The following is a 19,401-nucleotide window of genomic DNA, read 5'->3' on the forward strand; positions in this document are numbered from 1 at the left end:
GATAAATTCTTTTTTTTTTTTTTTGAGACGGAGTCTAGCTCTGTCGCCTAGGCTGGAGTGCAGGGGCCCCATCTCAGCTCACTGCAACCCCTGCCCCCCAGGTTCAAGTGATTCTCCTGCCTCAGCCTCTCGGGTAGCTGGGATTACAGGCATCTGCCACAACTCCCGGCTAATTTTTGTATTTTTAGTAGAGACAGGGTTTCACTGTGTTGGCCAGGATGGTCTCGAACTCCTGACCTCGTGATCCACCCGCCCGAGCCTCCCAAAGTGCTGGGATTACAAGCGTGAGCCACCACACCTGGCCAAGATAAATTCATAAAGTAAAATTGTTGGGTATGCATTTTTAAAGACGTTCGTAAGCATATTGCCAAACTGCCCTCCAGAAGAGTAATACCTGTTTATATTCTCACCAGTGGTATTGAGAAAATCTGTTTCTCCACACTGTTAACTCAATTGTGGGATTGCCAGTTTTTAAAATAACTGCCAAACTGATAAGTGAAAAATCGTCTCGTTTTTGTAACTTACTGAGTCTGTTTAACAAATCTGCTGCAGAAGGCTGGGCACGGTGGCTCAGGCCTGTAATCCCAGCACTTTGGGAGGCCGAGACGGGTGGATCACAAGGTCAGGAGATCGAGACCATCCTGGCTAACATGGTGAAACCCTGTCTCTACTAAAATATACAAAAAACTAGCCGGGCGAGGTGGCAGGTGCCTGTAGTCCCAGCTACTCGGGAGGCTGAGGCAGGAGAATGGCGTGAACCCGGGAGGTGGAGCTTGCAGTGAGCTGAGATCCAGCCACTGCACTCCAGCCTGGGCGACAGAGCAAGACTCCATCTCAAAAAAAAAAAACAAAAAAAAAAACACAAAAAAACCCCCCAAAAAACCCACAAATCTGCCGCAGAAAGATCAGATACAGACTGATAACATAGTGTTGGCCGGGCTGGTCTTGAACCCCCGACCTCAGGTGTCAGCCTGGCCAAAACGGTGAAGCCCCGTCTCTACTAAAAATACAAAAATTACCCAGGTGTGGTGGTACATGCCTGTAATCCCAGCTACTCAGGAGGCTGAGGCAGGAGAATCGCTTGAACCTGTGAGACCGAGGTTTCAGTGAGCCGAGATTGCACCACTGCACTCCAGCCTGGGCGACAGAGTGAGACTCCATCTCAAAAAAAAAAAAAATGTTGTTGCTGTGTACTTTGTTTTGATTGTACATCTTTTTTTTTTTTTTTTTTTTTTTTTTGAGACGGAGTCTCGCTGTGTCGCCCAGGCTGGAGTGCAGTGGCCGGATCTCAGCTCACTGCAAGCTCTGCCTCCCGGGTTTTTACGCCATTCTCCTGCCTCAGCCTCCCGAGTAGCCGGGACTACAGGCGCCCGCCACCTCGCCCGGCTAGTTTTTTGTATTTTTTAGTAGAGACGGGGTTTCACCGTGTTAGCCAGGATGGTCTCGAACTCCTGACCTCGTGATCCGCCCGTCTTGGCCTCCCAAAGTGCTGGGATTACAGGCTTGAGCCACCGCGCCCGGCCGATTGTACATCTTAACATTGATGTTTTTCATCTCTTTCAGGACTGAGAACTTACACATTTTTGAACTCCTTTACTTCCCTCTTTCCTTCCAATTCCTTAGGAATGAGCATGCATTTGTGTAATTGAGTTGAATAAAATTTAACACATATTTCCTATTAAACTTTTAAGCTCAATCGTCCAGTTTCTTTGTATACCTTTCCTTGGGGAGCACAGAGTGCTGTACTGAGTGTTGGTGACCTGTTTCGAATTCCTCTTTAGTCCCTAACCAGCTATACAACCTTGGGCAAGTCGTTTAACCTCTCTGGATCTCCATTTTCTTACATGTAATGTAAGTGAGATGGTACCAGGTAAATTCCTAGGTATCTTCTAGTTCTCACATCACACAAGTAAACATTTTTCTTCCAAGAAGTTCTTTCCTACTCTGTTGTAAATATTGCCCTCCTCCAACATAGTGTCATCTCTTTGAGGCAGAACTTGCTTTTTTCTAGAACTGTAATTTGTTCAGTGTCGTGAACCCTAAGATAATAGTAGCACTACTATCCCAAAAGTATAGCCAAGACTTCAATGTGAAGTAGGTCTTACTCACTTTTTTTGTGTGTGTGATAAAATCCTTTGAAAATTTGTTGCAGCTGTGCATGGTGTTTCATGCCTGTAACCCCAGCACTTTGGGAGGCTGAAGCAGGAGGACTGTGCTTGATCCCAGGAGTTCAAAACCAGGCTGGGCAACAAAGCAAGACCCCATCTCTACAAAAAGAAAATGTTTTAAAAAATAGCCAGGCATAGTGGTTTGCACCTGTAGTCCTAGCTACTTGGGACGCTGAGGCAGGAGGATTACTTGAGCCCTGGAGGTTGAGACTGCAGTGAGCCATGATTATGTACTTCAGCCTGGGCAGTGGGAGACCCCATCTCATTAAAAATGAAAAGAAAAGAAAATCTGTTGAAAGCTAGAGACCCACTCACAGAAAAACATATATAAGCATATATACACATAATTTTAGGGGGCTCTTAGACCCTCTGGAGCCCATCTATATACTCTCTAGGAATCCACAAATCCTAGGCTAAGAACATTTGACTTCGGAACATTCAAAGGATCCTTGGAGATTAACAAAATTGTCAAAAATACTCAATTCGTATTGGAAAAGGGAGCTGCTAAATTACATTAAGAATATTAAAACCTTTTTGCTGCTGCAGCTGAAGCCATGCGTGTGCTCAGACTTCAGAGGAAGTTTGCCTCTAGTGTCTTTTGCTATGGCAAAGAGAAGGTCTGGTTGGCTCACAGAGACCAATGTTAACTCCCATCAGCAAATCCAGAAGCTGATCAAACATGGGCTGATCATCCACAAGCCCGTGCCTGTCCATTCCCAGGCTCCTTGATGCCAGAAAAACCTTGGCCCAGCGGAAGGGCAGGCACCTGGGCATAGGTAAGCAAGAGGGTACAGCCAATGCCTGAATGCCAGGGAAGGTAACCTGGATGAGGAGAATGAGGATTCTGTGCCAGCTGCCTAGAAGATACTGTGAATCTAAGAAGATTGATTGCCACATGTATTACACTCTGTACCAGAAGGTGAAAGGGACTGTGTTCAAAAACAAGCATATTCTCATGGAATCATCTGCAAGCTGAAGGTAGACAAATCCCGTAAGAAGCTCCTGGTGGACCAGGCTGAGGCCCACTGGCCTAAGACTAAGGAAGCATGCAAGCTCCATGAGTGCCTCCAGGCCAAGGAGGAGATCATCAAGATGTTGTCCAAGGAGGAAGAGACCAAGAAATAAAGCTCCTCCTTTCTTGTCTATACATAGTGGCCTCAGTAATTACATAGACCAATCATTCAAATAAAACAGGCTTTTATCTGCTTGAAAAAACCCAGCTCTCTAAAACCCAACCTTTAATGCTTACTTACTTGCAAATATCCTCTTCATAAATCAGATCATGTACTAACTGCTTAAATCTTTTAGAATAGAATGTGAACGCCATACACTATAAGGTACTAAATAATCTGGCTCCTGCCCAACCTTGTTTTATACTTTTGTGCCCCACTGGCTTCCTTTGGCTCTGGGAACACACCAACTCTCTATAAGTCACTCTGTTTCTGCTGAAGGGTCTTAGAGTGACCTGTTTTCTCTACCCTGACCATTTCCCCTGTTGCCATCCTTAAGGTCTCAGTTCAAATGTCCCTCTTCATTTGAACTTCCCCCACCACCTTCACCCCTACCCTAAGTCATTCACTATCACCTCACCCAGTTTTCTCCCCGTGTAGTCCATCTTGTCACAGTCCAGGCCGTGGTTTTTGTTTATTGACTTACCGTCTTCTCTCTCTGCTCGAATGTTAGTTTCATGAGATAGGGAGCCTTACCTATCTTATTTATAACCATATTCCCAGAGCTAGGTGCAGTGCCTGGCACATACGGGTAGTAGGCACTCAACCGCTGTTTGTCAATGAATAAATTTCAGCCAGGGAGGGATTAAGTAAGACCTTAAGAGGGTCTAAACACTAAGGATTATGGTGCTCCTCCCCCATATTTAATTCTAACTAGCAATTTTGGTGCTCCTTCCCCATATTTAACTCTAACTAAAAACAGTACTAAACCACACACTTACACATACTGAAGCAAAAATAGCTTCTTTCTAGATTATCTGATTGTAAATCTTGGACTCCCTGCCTTGCTAGTGCCCTAAGTTTATGTGCTCTTCCTCCATCCTGGGGGAATCTAGCACTCAGCCCTCTAGATGTGTTGGACACTGTTTTAGTTTAAAATTGCCTATGACTACAAACAATCTTACTGGGATATTGATGAAAATTATGTTAAATCTATAGATCAATTTGGGAAGAAATAACATCTTTATTGATTCTTCCAATCCATGAATATAGTATGCCATTCCAATTAGTCTTCTTTAATTTCTTTCATCAGCATTTTATAATTTTCAGCACACAGATCTTGTACATGTTTTGTTAGATTTACATGTAAATATTTCACGTTCTTTGGGGCAATTGTAAACGGTTCTGTTTTTGTTTCCACATATTTATTGTTAGTATGTAGAAAACCTTTCTCAGTAAAAGAAAGAGAAATGTACTCTTCGGTGAAATAAACTTGTTTAGTGGTTTCTCCTTCACCTGCTGGGCAGGTAACAATCTATTTATCTTAACATTCAAGTACCTCCACAATGTGCCTCTGTATCTCTTAAACCTAACCTCATACCTAATTGCTACATACCGATTTCTACTGCTACTGGAAGGGTTTACTCTTCTCTCACCTGAATACACCTTACTCATCATTCATTCCACCTCCTTGTCTTGGTTCATTGCCATTTGCCCTCTGGAATTGTCCCTCCACTGGCTTCTTCACTGCAAACTAAATCTGAATTATCCTTCAAGGATAAGGTCAAAACTCTTTATAAGGTGCCTTCCCTTATAATCCCAGCCTACATTGCTCCTTTTCTCTTTTTTGAGATGGAGTCTCACTCTGTTGCCAGGCTGGAGTCTGGAGTGCAGTGGTATGATCTCGGTTCACCGCAACCTCTGTCTCCCAGGTACAAGTGATTCTCCTGCCTCAGCCTCCTGAGTAGCTGGGACTACAGGCGCCCACCACCATGCCCGGCTAATTTTTGTATTTTTAGTAGAGATGGGGTTTCACCATGTTGGCCAGGATGGTCTCGATCTCTTGACCTCGTGATCCACCAGCCTCGGCCTCCCAAAGTGGTGTAATTATAGGCTTAAGCCACCGCGCCCGGCCCCCTGACTCTTTTAACCAATATTGTACATCACTCAATCATTGATTTCGTTTTTAATGAGCTTTAATCTACGTCTTGTTTCCAGAAATAGATGAAATACCCTGAGAGGCTTCCATGATAGCTATGATGGCACCACATCATACATTACACACACTTAATTGTGTAACTGAGGAAAGGGGAGAAACGTTTCAAGCCATGTCAGTTAAAGCAAGGTTACGAGAACTTTGGCATGCAAAGGGGATACCATTAATTCTCACGAATCTTTCCTTCAGGCAAGATCCATGCTCTGTACCACTAGTAAAAGGACTATCTTCTCTTTCATTCCTAAAAATCCCAACACCTCCAACAAAGGTCTACAGTTAGTAGATTTTTAGGGGTTTCCTGGTAGAGCAGAAATAATCCCAGGGAAGCTGCAGTAACACCTCCTGGCCAGCAGAGGACAGGGAGCAGTGGGAGAGATTTGCTTCGCCTAGCAGAAGTCTTCCAGAGGCCAGAGGCATAGGCTCCAAGTTGCTTCTCCATCTGTGGCCTTCAGGCTTTACCTACTACTGCCAGAGGTGCTAGGGCGCCTCCCATCTTCAAATGGGCTTTTTTCCCTCCTATAAAAGATGGGCCAGAAGTTCCCAGAACCTTACCCCGCAACACTAACCTTCAATGATTACCAATCATAAGGAATGCCCTTTAGTTGCAGGACTTAAAGGCAGAAAAGTAGTAACAGGGGTGTATTATCTTTCTAACCCACCCAAACCTGCTTCTCAGTTCTTTTGCTAGTGGAAAAAAGTGCTTTAGGCAGGGTGCACATGGATATGCCACAACAAACAGTGCCTTTAGGGTCCAGTGTCCCAATCCGGCACATTGCAAACGGAATATTTTAAGAGTTAGATTATCCCTACACATAAATTCTGGCTCATGGAGCAGTCCACTCGCAGGGGGCTTTTCCGTCATTAATCACACCTTTGTTATGTGATATCCACGTGAGTACTTCTCAGTAGAAGCAGCTTCATGCTCAAATGCTCAAAGAACATTGGAATAAAGCTCCGATTGTCCTATTCAGTGATTCCAAGTCCTGGTTTGTCACCACCTCAGGTCTCTCGTTTTCCAAAGTGTGTAATATCATCTCAAAACAAAGAGATTTTAATGAATTCAAATAATAAAATACACGAGGTACGTGGAGTTAAATCAATAAAGGGTTTTGTACCTCTCAAGAGGCGGTGAACCCCGGTCTGATTTAAAGATGTTTCAGCGCTGCGTCCTGTAGAAAACATTTTTAAAGAAAATGTAGGCTGCTATCCTTGTATTTGTAAATATAAGTAAAGTAATGTAGGAACATTTATGAGGGGGTTTTCACCATAAACATATAGGTAGCTGAATGCCTGACAACAGTAGTGTGATTTTTCTTGAAGTACCTGTAATTTCTGAGAGATGGCAGAGCCTTGCCTTTTGCATTCGTCAGGCTTTTTACCGAGCGATTGTAATTCTCTCAAATCAGTGTTTGCGTTTTTTGATGTTGGTGAGGCAGCTGGAAACAACTCAAGGAGGAGGGAAAGGTTCTGGGTCTGGGTGAGGAGAAAACCCTCCGATACCTGTTGGGGCGCAGCACTGGAGGGGGTCGGGGCCGCGAGCCCGGGGGGCGGCGGGCGCGCGGGCGCGGAAGGAGGAGGAGGAGGAGGAGGAGGAGGAGGGGTAGGAGGCCGCGGGGCCGCCTCCTCCGGCAGCTCCGGCTCCTCCCAGCGGCGCCCGCGGAACCTGCCTCAGAGTCGCCGGACTCGGGAAGAGAACATGACCTGACCCCTCCCCGAGCGGCCGGAACGAGGCGCGGAGCCGCGCTCCGGCCTCGGGCGGCCGCGGGATGGGCGGGCGCGCGGCCCCGCCCGGCGCCCACCGCCCTGCCCTCGCCTGTCTCCTCCTTTCCCCGGGGCTCCGCTGAGTTCATTCACTGGGATTGGTTTCAAGTGACGCCATCTCTTTATTTTTAAACCAATGACCTCATCCGCGCTTGAAGTTTCCTGACCAGCGACTCTTTCTCTTTCCCCCAACCCCCCACCCCACCCCCCCCGCCTTTGCCCCTCTTTCTATGTATCAGTGTTCGGGGGGCTTTAATCAGTTTTTGAACGATTATTACCACCTCTCCCTCCCCTCAGCCCCCGCTTTCACAACGCGACCCCCCACCTTTACCTCCCTAAGTTCTTCATCTCCTTCGACATTTTTTTTGAAGGCTGATTGGGGGGGAGGGTGGAAGAGAAAGAGTGAAGAAAAGTTGCGAGCGTCTCCTCTCTTCCTAAGCCTCCCGCCCCCACCCACCCCTCAGAGAAGGAGAAGATAATATAGTGAAAAGAAGAGGAGGAGGAGAGCGACGGGACGGGACGCGAGCGGGAGCGCAGCCGCCCTCTCGGCTCCGCGGCGGCGCCTCGCAAGCCCGGGAGGCGAGGGGGGCCCGAGGGGAGACGCCGTGACAACTTTCGTTTCCCTCTGAGGGAATTGGGAGGTCGGCGGCCCCAAAAGTAAGTGGCCTTGGCGGGCCGCGCTGGGTGTGCGGGCGGGAGGGTCCGGGGCCCGGGGCGCCTTGCCGCCCGGCCGCATGGACGCTCCGCAGCGCGCCCCGACTCCCGGTGCGGGGAGCCGCGCTCTGGCCCCGCCGGCTCTGCCTTCCCGGGCGTACCGGCCACCCTTTCGGGAGGCGGCGTGAGGGCGACCGCGGCCGGGGGCCGCAGGAGCGTTTGAAGCGCGGGTGTAGGCCTGGCTGGAGGCTGGCCGGAGCGGGAAGGGGGCGTGCGGCTGGACGCGGGGTCGCAGTGGGTGCGCTCCCGGCCGCTGCGCTGCGAGCGGGCTTGGACCGGGCCCCGCCGAGAGGAGCGGCCGCCGCGGGACGCGGCACCTTCGCGGGCGAAGCTGCTCACTTCCAGGCGCGAGTGTTACACAACACGCCTGCCAAGTGGGGCCCCGGCCTGACTGTTCCCATTATCCCCAATTCGCCTTTGGTGTAATCAGCGAGGCCACCTGGGTGGTGACGGTGCTGCTTTCTTCAACCAACCAACCAAAAAAGCCCTCAATTTTCGGACAGGGGCTCGGGTCTTGGCGTTGGGGGGCCCGATGCCTAGTGACTTCTTTATTTACACTAGCTGCAAAACGTGAGAAATAAAAAAGCCCAGGGTCTGTGTATCACGTGTAGTTTCATGTAATGGAACACCACAGAGGGAAATATCTTCAGATGCTGGGTTTATTTCCTAAAGAATACCAGTAATGAACCAGAGAAAATGCAAGTAGATCTGAAAATGAATGGATACTGCAAAATCCTAAAGAAGTTTAGAAAACATCAGCTGCAAGGGTTCTTGGCGTTTTGAAGTCGTGGGTGTCTCAGATTGGAGAAAGCACACCTCTAACCAGCCTGTGATGAATAAGGTGGGGACGAAAAAGCCTGTTGCATAATCTCATTTGCCGTGGGGTTTGCTGTGCCGTCCCCTTGAATCAAAGGGAAGTGAGTTAAGATGCAGGGTTTTAAAACTCTGTGAAGTTTTTATTTACCCAGTGCTCTGGCTGCCACTTCTGTTTTAAAAGATTATAAGTAAATAATCTGCTCTTCCAAGTGAACCAAACCTATCAAACCTGTTTAGAAAATAAACCAGGTATGTTTCTTTCTCTTCTTTCTTTTCCGGGGGTTTGTGTGTGAAATTTACCATCCATGCAAAAGCTTAGGACTAGTGTTTGGGGAACTGAGACTGTCAGAGAAAATGCCTCTTTATGCCACTCACCTTATGGGGCTGATGGAGAGTCCATGTAAAGGACAACCGTTTCCTCAAAGGATTTTCATCTCCATCAAGAAAAGGCTTTTTCAAGTTAAGGTAAAATTGTAAAAGAAGAGATTTCGTACCAATTGAATTAATTACTCTTTAACACTTTTCCTTGAGAATCACATATATTGGTGGATACCACTTGGGAGGCTCGTGGAGTCTATTTGGTGAAGGCAGCAGCTTGGAGAAGTAAAATGAAAAGCAGAATATATGGCTTTGTGTAGGGATTTTAGTAAAAATGTGAGTAGGCACGGTGAAAGGTTTTTGTGTTTTAAAATTGTGGAATTTACTGAGTTTGAAGACAATGTGGAAAGTTGCATTAAAAATTTTTTTAAATTTGGCTAACATTTGCAGTCTTATATAAAAATTTAGGCTGAATAACAGCAGCCCAAGAGTTGGATTTTAGGCAAAATAAGTTTTGCATTTATCAAAATTCTACATGGGGGGAAAAATTAGAAATGAACTTATTTTGAATTTTGTTAATGTGAATAGTGTATTGAAAATAACTCGGTTCAAGTACTATAAATGTACATTCAGATAAAAAAATGTGTAAACTGTGGTAATTATTATTTTTTTTTAGTATTAACCTCTGCTATATCAGCAACTCAAAGTAAAATATCTCATTTGGCTTGATTATGGTGCCAAATGATCATAGTGCATGATTATGGAGGGGGCTAGGAACAGAACTGCAGAATTATCCAGTTTTGCTCCTTTTTCAATTGAGAATGCCCTGTCCTTTTGTTCAGTTTGGTGGTTGTGTGTACCTATAAAATAAAAATAGACATGTAAAATTGGGCGTTGGAGTCTCTTGGGCCAAAAACTTAATGGCAGTGACTGAGAAGGCAGCAAAAGAGGAGATCCTGTTATCCCAGTTCTTTTCCTTTTTCCTACACATTTAAAAATTATTTGTGGGACACTTGAGAGTGGCAGTGAGGCTGAGATGGGAGGGGGGAAGAGTAGGTGTGAGAAGGTTGCAGAGTTTAGGTAGGGATCAGGAGAAGAGGCAGGATTTATGTGTAAGTGGGTTTTGATGCTATTTTCTGTAAATTCCTGCACTGGGAATTTAATTTCATACAGTTTTTAGCATATGGGATTAATATATTGGTGAAGCAGACGTATATAGCTGTCCAGTATTAACTTTTTTCAATTTTCTGCTACTCCTAAAATCCTGCTAAACATAATTTGCTAGAATTACCAGTGTAATAATTTATCCTAGAACTCTAAGTTTTACTAGACAAAAATAGTTTTCTACTTCGTGTTACCTGAACTAAAAATTTCACTGGACGTTCAGTGTTTTTAGAATGCGTTGAGTTCTCAAGCAAAAGGTACTTTAGTTTGAAGAAGTAAATTAATATAGGGTGAACTCATTTGGATCAGAATCCCAAGAAAATAAGGAGATAATTTAGAGGAAACAAAACAGATTTTATAACAGATTTCAACAGATGAAAGGGGCTAGTTAAAAAGATTTCACAGGAAAAACCATAGTTGATGCTTGATTGGCTTTAAAAGAAATTTCCTGATCATTTAAAACTGAGATATTCACCATTGTAAAAGAAAATCCGAATGTTGGCTTAAACAAAAAACATAATTAGGAAAATAAGTCTTGCCCAAAGCGACATATGATAAATTCCAAAACCAGATGTCAATTTTTTTTTCTGATTTTCTTGTGTTGTAGACAATCTGTTATTTGTATGCATTTCATTATCCTTGATGATCAAGGGTTGGCTGTGTGAAGAGAGGTTCATAAAGGTTGACTGAATTTAAAGAAGCAGGCTCAGGCTTTACGAAGAGGCAGTTCTCCTACACAGATGGATTGAGACGGGGAGTTAGAATTTTAATCAAATACATAACTGGAGGAAACAGTGGCTCAAAAGAAGGATGTAAGACAGATTACCTTGGCCTTGGACAGGTACAAAGAAATAATAAAAGCTTGCCAGAAGTATGATCAGAAAGGAAGGGAATGGAATACATCTTGTCATGAAAGGAAAGAGGAATAAATGGAAAAATGCCCTCTGATACCTCAGCAACAAGAGAGAGTAATGAAACTTCACGCCCTTCTTGATTGGGGTTAGAAACATCATTATAGGTATTGCTACAAACTGACAAGATTTTTTATTACATTAAAAAATGTAGGCCAGGTGTGGTGGCTCATTCCTATAATCCCTACACTTTAAGAGGCTAAGGCAGGAGGATCACTTGAGCTCAGGTGTTGAGACCAGCCTAGGCAACATAGACCTTGTTTCCAAAGAAAATCAAAAAATTAGCCAGGTATGGTAGGCAGCTGTGGTGCCAGCTACTTGGGAGGCTGAAGTGGGAGGATTTCTTGAGCCTGGGAGGTCAAGGCTGCAGTGAGCTATGATCGTACTGCTGCGCTTCAGCTTGGGCAACAGAGCAAGACACTGTATCAAAAAAAAAAAAAAAAAATCTTGAGGGAGAGTGATAGAGTAAATTATGAGCATTAATTATAATTATGAGAATGTAAAATTTAAAATTGTCAGAAATTAAAGAGGGATTCACTGTAATATGGCCTATTTTGAGTTAATTTTAAAGGGAGGGATACATTATAAAAAACTGAAATTATTAACTGAATTTCTGGATTAACTACTGATATGAATCAAGCAAAACATTTGTTAACAGCGTGCTGTTTACGTGTGCCGAGATGGATGCCAAAAGTCGGGGACGCTGGTCCATGTTCTTACGGAGAACAAGATTATAAAAATTTTAAGGGAGATACACATGCAAAGATAAACAATTACCAGACAGCTGGCAAGTGCCAAATTCAGGTACAAAAGAGAAAGAGGGCTCAGGGAGGTAATCTTCATAGAGATAATAGAGTTTGACCCTGGCGTTAAAGATTGGTTAACATGTGTATGGAGAAAGGGAAGTGGCGGAGGTCAAAGGCAGAAGGTATTCATTCACCCATCTCATTCAGCAAATTTATGCTGAGCTTCTACGAAGTGCTAGATCCTGGCCATACAGTGAAAAATAAGAGAAGGTTTTTGCCCTTACATAACTTACATTCTAGTGGGAGAAGACATGACAATAAACAAAGACAATAAGCAAGTAAACAGTACATTAAAAAAGTAATGTTAAATAGTGGTAAGTAGTAAAGGTAATGATCAGGGTCAATAAATCGTACTTATTCTGTGAATCACTTGCTTTGCCTATCATAGTCTAATGAATAGTCTTCATGTTACAACTTTTTAATATTCATGTACAGTCCAAATGAATTTGAATAAAATCTACACATTAACCAGCTTTTAAAAAAAGAAACGTGAATTAAAGAAAAAGAAACCTGTGTGACTTTTTTCGGTCAAGGCATGGAAACTTAGTGTTTTTTTTTTTTTTTTTTTGAGATGGAGTGTGTCTTGCTCTGTCATCAGGTTGGAGTGCAATAGCGCCATCTCGGCTCACTGCAACCTCTGCCTCCTGGTTTCAATCGATTCCCCTGCCTCAGCCTCCCGAGTAGCTGGGACTACAGGCGTGTGCCACTGCACCTGGCTAATTTTTTTTTGTATTTTAGTAGAGATGGGGTTTCACCATGTTGGCCAGGATGGTCTCGATCTCCTGACCTCGTGATCCACCTGCCTCGGCCTCCCAGAGTGCTGGGATTACAGGTGTGAGCCACCACGCCTGGCCAGAAACTTTAGATTTTTTTTCTTAATGCCTCATTAATTTATTCATAATTCTTTTGCTGCCATTTGCTAAGAATCTCATGTTTTTTACAATGAGATTAATATCATTGTTTACTGTTCAGTTAGGTTTTTCATGTATTGGGCTATATTCTTAGGTTAGACTCTTTCTGTTAGGAACAATAATCACAATAGTGTCATAAAGTGAAGCTAAATTCCAGAGATTGTTTTGTATGGGAACATACAAAAGAAAAGATGTACAGACAATAAACTGTTGGGCTTAATTACCAGTAGGTAAACTAGGGTAAGGGATGACATCTGTTCAGCTTTTGTCCCGATGGCATATTTTTTTCCTGTATTACCCCAAATAGTAAAAACCTGAAGCAAAAATGTTCCAAAATGGGGAAGTTTTGATCTTTCCTGTGGTTATTTGACTACCAGATTTGTTTTGTTATTGTTTAGAAGATGTCCTTCATAGTGATCAACTAAAAACTGATATTATCAGGAGCTATTTCATGTTTTGGGGCACATTTTGTTCTTCTTAAGCATTCTTTAAGAAATATGTGCCCTTCACTCTTTTTGCAGTTTTAAATTTAATTTAATTTTTTTTTTTTTTTTTAAGAGATGGGGTCTGTCTCTGTCACCCAGGCTGAAGTGCAATAGAGCAATCATAGCTCACTGTAGTCTCAAACTCCTGGGCTCAAGCAATCTTCCCGTCTCAGCCTCCCAAGTAGCTGAGACCACAGGTGCATGCCACCACGCCTGCCTAATTATTATTTTTTATTTTTATTATTTTTATAGAGATGGGGTCTCTCTTTGTTGCCCAGGCTGGTCTCAAACTCCTGGCTTTAAGCCGTCCTCCTGCCTTAGTCTCTGAAAGTGATAGGATTACAGGCACAAGTCACTGTGACCAGCAAAACTTTTTTATAGGTGAAATTGAGGTGAAGGATTTTAAAAAGGGTTGATATTAAGTGTGTCTATAGAACCAAATCCCTCAAGAATTATTCTGTGTGCACCTAACCAATTTTCATCTATAAAATACTTGAGATAAACCTACGGGAAACAATTTCAATACAAGGTAGGAAATTCTTTAGTGCTCTCTTGATTTCCTCCTAAACTAAATGCTTGATTTATTTAATTTTTTTCAATTTTTATTTTTTTGAGATATGGTCTTGCTCTGTCACCCAAGCTGGAGTGCAGTGGTGTAATCACAGCTCACTACAGCCCTGACCTCCTCGGTTCAAGGGATCCTCCCACCTCAGCCTCCCAGATAGCTAGGACTATAGGCCTGTGCAACCATACCTAGTTAATTTTTTATTTTTTGTAGAGACAGGGTCTTGCTATGTTGCCCAGCTGGTCTTAAAACTCCTGGGCTCAAGCAAGCCTCCTACCTCGGCCTCCCAAACCACTGGGATTACATATGTGAGCCACCATGCTTGGCCTTAATTTAGAAAAGAATTACAGCTATAAATGCACTGGGTCTGTGGTATGTGTAATAAAAGTTAGTCTCACTTGTACTCCTCAAAAATATTTGGTTTGGGAAAGACAGAAGAATTCAAGTTTGTTTTAATGTCTGTGTATGTTGGGGTGGTGGGGCAAATTGCATTTATAGAAAAAAGATAAATTGTAATGGTATGGCAAGATAATTAATATTTAATATATCCATAATTTCTCTTAAATGGGGAAAAATGTGTAGAGAAGTATATGCTACTTATTGTATACATTGTATACTAGTTTTTTAAATATACAATTTATATCCTAGGATAGTAGAGTAAGTGGGCTTTTGATAAATCTTTGCCGAATAATTTGAATCAGTTCTTACTACTGTTGCTTTTTATAGCAGTTCTGTTATATCTCTAGCTTAGAGCACTGTGTTTTGAGCTTTGAGTTGCAGTTTGCCAGGGGTTGACTTACAGTCTTGGGTGTGGACTCTTGTTTGAGCAATAGGCTTACTCTAGAACAGGGTCTCTGACCTCACCTCCAGCTTTGACTCTGTGGCTGACCTGACTTCTTCCTTTCCAAAATGATGGGTGGTGGTTTCCAGTCACCTTTTTCAGCTCATAGTGTAACAGCTCCTTCCCTCCCCGAGCAGCTGAGCTGTGTCCTCTTTGGATCACTTCTCAGAATACTAAGGTGTATGTATCGCCATGCTGGCTTATTTTGTAGTGGGTTTATTTGTTGTTGCTTGTTTTTTGTTGTTGTTGTTTGGTTGGTGGAGAAGAAAATTCCTTGGGAAGATAGTTCTTGACTTGTTTGTAAATTGTACATGGTATATGAAGCATAGTATTATTTCCTCTTCCTTCCTAGCTTTAGTTAAACATCTTGGGTTCACTTGAAAAAGAACTGGTAAGTGATATTTTGATAATACCCACCAACCAAAAACTAACAAAGACTTTTTTTGAGACAGTCGGGAAACTTGAAAATGGAATATATATTAGGTGATATTTAGTAATTACAACCGTAATATTTTTAGCTATAATAGTGGTATTGTGGTTATATTAAAATATTTTCATGTGTTAAAAATACATATAGAGGTACTTATAGGCAAAATAAAATGATGCCTAATACTCATTTTAAAAAACTTCAGGATGGGCCGGGCACGGTGGCTCAAGCCTGTAATCCTAGCACTTTGGGAGGCCGAGACGGGCAGATCACGAGGTCAGGAGATCGAGACCATCCTGGCGAACCCGTTGAAACCCCGTCTCTACTAAAAAATACAAAAAACTAGCCGGGCAAGGTGGCGGGCGCCTGTAGTCCCAGCTACTCGGGAGGCTGAGGCAGGAGAATGGTGTAAACCCAGGAGATGGAACTTGCAGTGAGCTGAGATCCGGCCACTGCACTCCAGCCTGGGGACAGAGCGAGACTCCGTCTCAAAACAAAACAAAACAAAACAAAAAAAACTTCAGGATGGGCACAAACACACAGAAGTGGGAAATGAATAAAAGAGTATTGGTAAATTTTTGAAAATTGTCGAAGCTGAGTAATGGGTAAGTTGGGGTTTATTTTCTGCACATTTGTGTATATTTGGAAATGTCCCTAATAATGAGTTAAAATATATAACCAATTATAACTGTAGGGTAAGAAATTAAATGCAATAAAATTATGTTGTTGGGTTGGGTGTGATGGTTCATTCTTGTGATCCAGCACTTTGGGAGGCTGAGGTGGGAAGATCGCTTGAGGCCAGGAGTTTGAGACCAGCCTAGGTAGCATGGTGAGACTCCATCTCTGCAAAATAAAATAAAATAAAATAAAATTATATGCTTGGACATTTAAGCTAATTGGCTACTCAAAAATCTACACTTGGCTTTTTTTTCTTTTGAGACCCAGTCTTACTCTGTCACCCAGTTTGGAGTGCAGTGGCGCAATCTCAGCTCACTGCAACCTCTGCCTCCTGGGTTCAAAAGATTCTCTCCTGCCTCAGCCTCCCAAGTAGCTGGGATTACAGGCGTGCGCCACTACGCCAGCTAATTTTTGTATTTTTAGTAGAGATGTGGTTTCACCATGGTGGCCAGGCTGTTCTCGAACTTCTGACTTCAAGTGATCCACCTATCTTGCCTCTCAAAGTGCTAGGATTACAGGCGTGATCCACTGCTCCTGGCCTGCACTTGGCATTTTTTGTAAGTTCTGTTTCTAGTAATAAAATTTTAAGAATAAGGAAAATTTCGTGACATATCATAAGACACAGGCAGGCATGGTGGCTCATGCCTGTAATCCCAGCACTTGGGGAGGCTGAGGTGGGCGGATCACTTGAGGGCAGGAGTAGACCAGCCTGGGCAACATGGTGAAACCTTGTCTCCACAAAAAATACAAAAAATTGACTGGGTGTGGTGATGCACACCTGTAGTCCCAGCCACTCATGGGGCTGAAGTGGGAGGATCACCTGAGCCTGGCAGGTCAAGGCTGCAGTGAGCTCTGTTAGCGCCAGTGCACTCCAGCCTGGGCAACAGAGTGAGACCCTGTTTTGAAAACAAGAAAACAAAACATCATAAGAAGTGTTTAAAATGCTTAACTTTGAAATCTTGTAATAATAATGTACCTTGTCGTTTATAAGTCACTTTTACGTGTTTTGTCTCTTTTATCCTTAGAAGACATGAGTTATCCATTTTACAGATGAGGAAGCTAAGGCTTTAGAGAGATAAAGTAATTTATTGAAATCCTAGAGCAAGTAAGAAGTGGTGCTAGAATTAGAGCCAAGATCTTCTGATTCATATTCAGGTCTCCACTCTTATATACATATATGTAAAAGTGCTCTTTTGTTGTACTATAAACCAATGGTTTTCAAACATTTTGGTCTCAGGACACATTTATACTCCTAAAAATTTTTGAGGACTCCAAAAATCTTTTGTTTATATAGACTATATCTATCAATACTTAACATTAGAAATTAAAACTGAAAAATGTTTAAAATATTTATTTAAAAAATAACAAACATTATGCCAGGCACAGTGGCTCACGCCTGTAATCCCAGCACTTTGGGAGACTGAGGTGGGTGGATCTCATGAGGTCAGGAGTTCGAGACCAGCTTGACCAACATGGTAAAACCCCATCTCTACTAAAAATATAAAAATTAGCTGGGTGTGGTGGCGGGCGCCTGTAATCCCAGCTACTCAGGAGGCTGAGGCACGAGAATCACTTGAACCCAGGAGGCAGAGGTTGCAGTGAGCTGAGATTGCACCATGCACTCCAGCCTGGGCGACAGAGTGAGACTCCATCTCAAAAAAAAAAAAAAAAGAAAAGAAAAGAAAAAACATTAGAGGGTTGATAAAAATAAGATACTTTTATGAAAAAGATATTCCAACACACAAAAAAATCTGGTGAGAAACATGGCATTGTTTTATGTTTTGCCATTCTCTTTAGTATATTTCTTTATAGAAGATAGCTGGGTTTGCATAATTGCTCCTGTATTCAATCTGTTGTGATACGTTGGTTGATATGTGAAGAAAACTTGGCTGCCCACAGATACATAGTTGAAGAAGGGTGGGGTATTTTCATAGTCTTTTCATGTAATTGTGAATATTTGTGTTACATCAAAACTCAACAATTGGTAAATTCTTTTTTTTTTTGGAGACAAGAGTCTTGCTCTGTCGCCCAGGCTGGAGTGCAGTGGTGTAATCTCAGCTCACTGCAACCTCCGCCTCCCGGGTTTAAGTGATTCTCCTGCCTCAGCCTTGCGAGTAGCTGGGATTACAGGCGCGTACCACCATGCCCAGCTAATTTTTGTATTTTTTTAGTAGAGACAGGGTTTCGCCATGTTGGCCAGGCTGGTCTCAAACTCCTGACCCCAAGTGATCCGCCTGCCTTGGCCTCCCAAATTTCTGGGATTACAGGTGCTAGCCGCCACTCCCAGCCAGATTCTTAAATATTAGTTGCGCTGTTGAACCTGAAACCATGTCAGTGAATTTTGTGTACTCTGTAACATTAAAATCTACTGGTCCGTCTTGCACTTTGAATGGATCTTTGACCTGTGTGTGATTTTGTAACTGCATACGTTGGTCATTCAAAAAATAATGGTTTACTAAGTTGACTGAGCATGGTGGCTTACACCTGTAATCCCAGCACTTTGGGGGTCCGAGGCAGGTGGATCACGAGGTCAGGAAATCAAGACCGGCCTGGCCAACATGGTGAAACCCCGTCTCTAGTAAAAGTACAAAAATTAGTCGGGTGTGGCAGCATGCACCTGTAGTCCTAGCTATTCGGGAGGCTGAGACAGGAAAATTGCTTGAACTTGGGAGGTGGAGGTTGCAGTGAGCCGAGATCGTGCCACTGCACTCCAGCATGGGTGACAGAGCCAGACTCCATCTCAAAATAATAATAATAATAATAATAATAATGGTTTACTAAGTTATGTACATCTTTGAAATGTTGGCACATTTGGTTACACAATATTAAGCAAATCACATTCATTAATATGACCATCAGTCTCATCCAAAAAAATCTTTAAGAATTGGGAAGTGGTCAAGATCTTGGTGGTGAATTCAAATTTTCCAAAATTCTGGTTTTCTCTTGAAAGCTCAAGTTACATCATTGGCAACAGATATGGCCCTTTTTTTTTTTTTTTTTTTTTTTGAGAGACAGTCTCGCTCTGTAGCCCAGGCTAGAGTACAGTGGTGTGATCTTGGCTCACTGCAACCTCTGCCTAGCTCAGATTACAGGCATGCAGCACCATGCCTGGCTGATTTTTTTTTTTTTTTTTTTTTTCTGTATTTTCAGTAGAGAAGGGGTTTCGCCATGTTGATCAGGCTGGTCTTGAACCCCTGGCCTCAAGTGATCTGCCTGCCTAGGCTTCTCGAAGTGCTGGGGTTACAGGTGTGAGCCATGGTGACCAGCCCAATATTATCGTTTTTTTTTTTTAAGTGACAGGTTCACTTTAGTCATTTTAGAGAAAATGTCTGCCAGATACCAAAGTCTGAATAACCATAAATTGTCTGCTAGTCAAAAAAGCAAAAATGGTGTCCTATGAAAAAAACTTGTAAGTCAGACGATTGCATAAATGCTTTTCCCCAAGGTAGTCATTGTACTTAGGTATGCAGCAGAAGTGCTTTATGTGTGCTTCCTGTTTCATCATACAGAATATTAAAAAGGCCGAATTCTCAAGAGTTGACATTTTAAAAATTAATACTTTTTATTATTTTATCAAGGATGTTGTTAAGTAAAACTGGCTTTTTTTTTTTTTTCATTATACTTTAAGTTCTGGGGTACATGTGCAGAATGTGCAGGTTTGTTCCATAGGT

General features: G+C 43.0%; 1 protein-coding gene and 1 pseudogene across 2 annotated transcripts in view; both read left to right on the top strand.

Moving 5' to 3' along the window:
- Positions 1–2,713: 2,713 nt before the first annotated feature.
- Positions 2,714–3,293, top strand: LOC105482179 (large ribosomal subunit protein eL19-like; annotated as a pseudogene).
- Positions 3,294–7,002: 3,709 nt separating this feature from the next.
- Positions 7,003–19,401, top strand: part of LOC105482186 (dual specificity phosphatase 16) — a 92,847-nt gene continuing 80,448 nt past the window's right edge. The window contains exon 1 of one of the 2 annotated variants that reach the window (XM_011742208.2): positions 7,003–7,751. The gene's annotated coding sequence lies outside the window, so the exon portion shown is untranslated. The remainder of the gene's footprint in view (positions 7,752–19,401) is intronic. The other variant, XM_071072189.1, reaches the window with a different exon arrangement.

Source organism: Macaca nemestrina, chromosome 10 (genome assembly GCF_043159975.1).
Source record: "Macaca nemestrina isolate mMacNem1 chromosome 10, mMacNem.hap1, whole genome shotgun sequence".
Classification (NCBI taxonomy): Eukaryota; Metazoa; Chordata; class Mammalia; order Primates; family Cercopithecidae; genus Macaca; species Macaca nemestrina.